This window comes from Atractosteus spatula, chromosome 12 (assembly GCF_055471065.1).
Source record: "Atractosteus spatula isolate fAtrSpa1 chromosome 12, fAtrSpa1.hap1, whole genome shotgun sequence".
Lineage (NCBI taxonomy): Eukaryota > Metazoa > Chordata > Actinopteri > Semionotiformes > Lepisosteidae > Atractosteus > Atractosteus spatula.
The window spans coordinates 40,391,883-40,398,184 of record NC_142717.1 but is presented as its reverse complement, the minus strand read 5'-3'; positions in this window follow the sequence as shown (position 1 = coordinate 40,398,184).

Genomic DNA, 6,302 nt, shown 5'->3' with positions numbered 1-6,302 from the left:
ACTTAAAGAGGAGAGAGTAGTTTGAGGTAGAGAGTAGTTGGAGGTAAAGAATTCTCTGAAGCATAACACACCTCAAGAAAATGACTATAAGATCTGAACGTGTAAAAAAAACAACTTTTTCTATATTCTATTGGTTAAACAGGCGAAGTGTTCGAAAGTGCTAAAAGCATTTATGAATTCCTGCTTTGGAACCTTAACCAATAACAGTAATAATATCTGATATAATTTTGTAATTAATATATTGAGGTATATGTTGCAGTAAGTAAGATTTTAAGAAAACATGCACATAAATTAAAAGTAAACACCCTCACCCTAAATTGAATAATAAATAGAAATCTTTCACAACTACTCTTTCTCATACCATACCAATCAGACACGTGACTGTCTCAGATGTTTCAGATGTTTAAGAGACTGAATTGAAATTCACATCTTTTTTATGTGTCGATATTATTGGATTTCCAGTTGTATCAGACAAGAAAAACACTTTACACAATTCACATTAAGCATGTCAGAATATTCTTAGATTCATGGTACCTGAAATTATCTCTGGCTACATACAGTATGAAGCAACTCTGGAATTCAACACTCATAAATGAAGCCTAGTCATTAAACTTTCATTAATATTCATCATAAAATAAAATTTTATACATACTGTATGTTCCCTAAGTTGAAGAATTCACAAAACATACACTTAAGAAAAAAACAAACCAATATGTTTTATCAAACCCAGTCACACATACATGCAGATTTGATTAGTACATTTTCTAAAATATTTTAATTGCAATGTTACCTGCTAGAATTTCAAAAAGAAATAAACTTGGTCTATATCAAAATCTATTTTCTGCTTTTGATTGATTTCAGCCTCTTTTGGTACTAATTCAAAAGTACAATTATAGATATTCTGCATTTAGTCTGATCAGTGTCCTGATCAAATTCCTTAATTAGGCACAGATAAACAACTATTTTATGTGTTTTTAAATTAACCACCTTTCAGATCAGTGTAATTCAGCACAAACACTAGAGATAGTTGTCGTACTCCTATAAACTGCAAGAGAGAATTGTTCCAATACACAACATAAATCAATGTTACAGGACTAGCTCGTCTCATCAGACTCCTTCCTAATCTCCTTTTCTCCACCCTAATGCCAGTGCACCTGCTCTGCTGAATGCATTTTGCAGAACTCGAAACACTCAATGCTGAAAAACATTGCTTTCCTACTCACAAACTTGCTCACTGCAGATTCCATGCAAGCTTTGTTTATCAGTAATGAAAAGCTACACATTTTCTAAGCCAATATGCTGTATGTGCATCATACATTATACAGACACGTATCCTACACTTGGTGTAGTACTACTCCTAGCAAAACCATTATAACAACACATACAGTATCAACGTACAGTATTAGCCTTCATGCTCCTGTTTTTACATTTTCAATGGTGTAAGAATTATTTAGCTAGTTAGAAGAGTTATAAATATATTTTGGAGTGGTTATAAAAAGCATTTACCAGCTATTAGTAAAGTCATACATTTTTAATATTAATTCAAATTAACATGTGCCTCTTCCGTCTTAAAATATCGTAGGATGTTAGCAATACAGCCGATGAAGCAGTGAGCTCCTGATTGAAATTTTCTAATATCCTTTGAAACATTTATATTAAATTCAACATTGTTAACTCCCTTGTTTTGTTAAACATGTTTTACCCAAAGACAGAAAAAATGTTTTGTGGATTGTGAATTTCTTTCACTTTTCTGTAAAAGATTCTTATATCAACAGCATATATACAGTATATATAATCCCTCACCTTATATGTCAATATTCTCTTTATGCCATTACTGTGAGATCTTTAAGCTTACCAAGCCTAAAATATGCCTGCACCATTAATTTTCCCTTGGAGTCTACCAAAGGGAAATCTAATACGTTTCCTTTCGCTTTTCTTAGGTCGACGTCTTTTTTTGAGAAAATAAATTACTGAAGGACTTGAAGGTCAGAGTGCAAAAGGTATTCCTGAGTAGAAAATGGTATTTCATAATAGCACAAAGAAAAATAATACAGTTCAGAGGTGAAATAGAACACTACAGTAAGTATGAAGGAGAACAGTAGAGCATATATACAGTACTTTAATCAGTTGCTTTCAATTATTTTTCATGCCACACATCCTGAAGGGGAACATTACAGACAATGGAGTTTGCAGATTATATTAGGCTAAAATGTTCAAAAATGTCTTCACAAAAGAATTTTTATAAAATAAAGAGCTCTTTAGTAACATTAAGGAAATTGCATTAATAACTATGTCTATCAATGAATGTGCCTGTTAAAGCATATTTCATTTTTTTAATTTTGCTTAATTGAATGCAGAATTCTTTATTATATACTGCATGTCAAATGGTCATTAACAAAGTAAGCTGAATTGCAGTCAGAAAACTGCATAAAATGACACCTCAGACACAAATCTGCCTCCTAAAAGAAATTTAAAGGAGATTGTAATTAAATGGAAATTGTAAAATATGTATACTGTACAGTTTCACACGTTTATAAAGGGTATTGGTTTGCTAGCCCATGTACTTAAAAATGCACTTACTTTATTTTCCAGAAACGAACGCAAAAGCCCTAACAAGTTCCTATTATTTTATAAGTGATATTTGGAACTTCAAGTCACAAGAACAGACTCCCTGCTGTAGGCAGTGTGTAATTGGATTGAGTGTGAGATAGATTTCAATCACCCCTCCTGGTCAGAACAATCCCATTCTTATTGAAAACCAGTGGAACTCCGAGTTCAACCCTACACATCATTGTATTCATCACAACATCAGATAAGGTGTTATAAGCATGGGATTAGGCTGTACTTGGCTCATAGCCTTGCAAAATACATGCCACGTCTTTTTCTGCTGCTAGCAGATATCCAATGTTTATTTCATAGAGGTACAGTGCCTTGCAAAATTATTCAGACCTTTTCTATGATGTGCCCATGCTGTGAAATTACAAAATGAGGTACACATATTTTTAAATCTTAATCTTAATTTTTTATTAAGACCCTGAATGTTCAGACAGAAGACATCTTACGCTGAAATAAGTTAGCGTAAATGTCAGCCAAAGCTAAAAAGCAAAAAATTGAAATATGCTGATGTTGATTCAGATTCATGAACTCAATATTTAGTGGAAATACAATTGCCAACCATTACAGCTTCAAGAATTTGGGGTAACTCTTGACCAAATTTACATGCTGACTTGGTGCAATGCTTAGACACTCTGCTTTTTAAGTCTTTCCACAGAGTCTCAACAGGATTCAAGTAAGGACTATGGGCCCCTCAAGCACATTTACTGTTTCATTCTTAAGGCAATCCAGTGTAGTTTTGGCCTAATGCTCCAGATTATTGTCCTGCTGAAAGGTGAACTTTCATCCCTCTTTTAAGGCCGTGTCCCAATTCTCGCACTGTGCCCTAAACCCTTCCACCAAATCTGCACTTCTGTGATGTAGCGCAAGTGTGGACTTCAAGCACGCGAGAATTCAAGGTGCACTCTTATGAAAAGGGTAATGGGATATCCTCGTATGACATTACCTGCTGGTTACACGGCTCAGGTTCAAAATGCTTCCTGTTGTTGATGCTTCTTTTCCAGTGGCCAAGTGCATGTCGGCCGATCGTTTTTTTAAAATGAATTTTACATGCTCCACTGGCAGTTTGATGAAATTGAGTTTCATCTCGTCTATCCCTGCACAAAAATAGTGACACATCGCGTTCACTCATATTGAGAAGACTCGGCTGAAAACGGGCCAAATAAACTAAGGATACCTTGTCAATACCACTGTGCGTTTTTGCAAAGCTTGGTACTACTAAATACATTTCATATGGTCTGTGCCAGTATGAAAATGACAGTAAGAGGAATATAACGTTCACGTTCATTCAATGTAAACGAAACGAGATCAATTAAGCAATACCTCAAAGCTTTGTACTGTAGTGCGGAAAGGTCTGCGAGGATGAGTAACAGGAATATCCGCTCTTTTGTCTAAGATCACAAGCGCTTTATTGTCGGACGTCCATCCAACACAACAACAGTAGCACAAACAGGGCCCACTAGGGTCATTTGGGGTACAGGTACATAACTATAGGGTGCAAGGTGGGTACAGGAATAAAGGGGTACAAACCGGGAATAACTATTCACACAGTACTGATTGACAGTACTGACTCCCTGTAGTAGCAGCCAGGGAGTAGTAGCCAGGGCAGCTGACCATCCGGTGTGGAAAAAAAAAGTTTAAATTTATTAACATGTGAATAATGTATTCTCCCTGGCAACTTCTCTCCGCTTTGATAGGATAGAAAGTGAAATGTTACCATTCCGCAAAGAATTGGGGGTAATTCCCTTCAGCACAGTCCGCTCCGATCCGGACTTCAGAGAAGGCGCGCTGGTATGTACCCTTTGTCAAACACATTTAGAAATGGGACACCCTGAGCCCTTGCAGACTTGAGCGGGAATGCACATATGACGGGCGCAAGACCGCAAGCGTGCATATTGGGACGTCTCTTTATTGTGCATAACTCGTAACTGGCACAGAATGGCAAAAACTCCGCCAAGGCACCCAAGTGCCATAAAGCTTTAACCCCCAAACCAAAAGCGCAACAGCGTCGTGGACCCCAAACGGACGCTGTGTGCGACATAACAAATTGTATTCGACTTTGCTCCATCCATTCTACATATATCTGAGAATGACACAATGCTGTGGTGATTGACACCTCTTCCTCACAACTCTTGATTACCAGGTTCCGTTTTGAAATGTGGTGCCCTCTGTATTGAGTTCCCCTCTGTGTTTGTGTGTAGAGTGTTTTGTTTTATTTTTCCAAAGATGAGGTTGATCAAAATAATTAATCTGACTGCAGTGAGTCACGTGGCTAAGAATATTTTCTGTACTGCTGCTAAGGACTGATGGCTCTTGAGGTAAGCATTGCCTTTTTGATGGTGCAGTACCTCTGTGAAGTTGCTCTCACCATACAGACATGGATCATCTGTCTCACTAAGTAATTGCAGATGGTTCCCCTCCTAAAGCATAATTATTGTGTTTATGTTGGTTGTGAGTCATCATGGGAATTCAAAAGTGTTAGCATGGTGAAAGGAAGAGGATAGCACCAGCATTTCCAAAGAACAGCGTAGGACCAGTAGTTAGAGGGATGCAGAATTCAGAACCTAGGTGTTTCAGTGATGGCAAGATACAGAAATGAGCTGTGTGCCTGAATCTGAAGAGGCGAGTGGGAGAGAGATGCAGAAACCAGCCACTGTAGCCTCTGTGACCTGGGTGACCAAGCAGCAACTGGAATACTTAAAACACAACAACAGCCTCCAGGGACCTAACTGGCATCGTTGCCTAAGATCCCAGACAGGAATAAATGGGATTAGTCTCTGCCCTGGCCTTTGTCCTTCTGCATCCTACAGTATACCCCCACATAACAGGATTTTGCTGCCCTACACGTACACGGCTTAGAAAATAGATTTAGAGGAAATCTATTTAATGTTCTAATGTGTAAGAAATAGGGCAGATAATACAGAATAAAAAGGAAGTAAGAAAGAATTGGTCCAAAGGAAATGAAATTGCAGACACTGGTACAGTGCAGCCATAGTGCTGGAGCAGATACTCTGAACATCCTTCAGAAGAGTTTTGATTCTTGGCTTTATTGTTTTCAGGAGGTAGGAAGATGCATTTCTTCTCCATTGTGAGGTGTTTTTCTTACTGCTGGGTCTTTATTTGAGAGCTTTATTTGCTAGGGGCTTGTTTCATTTCCTTCACTAATGTTTGATGGTCTTAAGGTTTTTTTTATTTATTTAAGGGTTCATTTTTTATGAAACGCACAGAAGACATCACTTCGCCACTTAGAGTAGCCACTGGTGTATTACAAATACCCCTGAAGTGTTTGCATTTATTAAATGAAAACAACTGTAGAAGTGGTAATAATAATTCAGCACTTTTCTTCATTAAAACATCTTATAGGAAGAAGGGGGTTACATCATCTGCAGCACCTTAGCATGCGGCAGTCATTCTGCACCAACAGTACAGGCTCATTACCCAGCAGATATCATGAAGGACTGAGGATTTACTTGGACAAATGAACTGAAAGACTTTCCAATGACTCTTTAATAATCACAAGTAGTGATGTGGCCCAATTTACAGTGCCTTGCAAAAGCAAACCTAAATTAATTTATGTGCACAAAATTATGGCGATGGAGCCACACAGTAAGTTATGTGGGCTCTGTGTGCAAATAATAGTAAATTGCATGAGTTCAGAATGAATACACCAATCTTCGGTCTGAGCAATC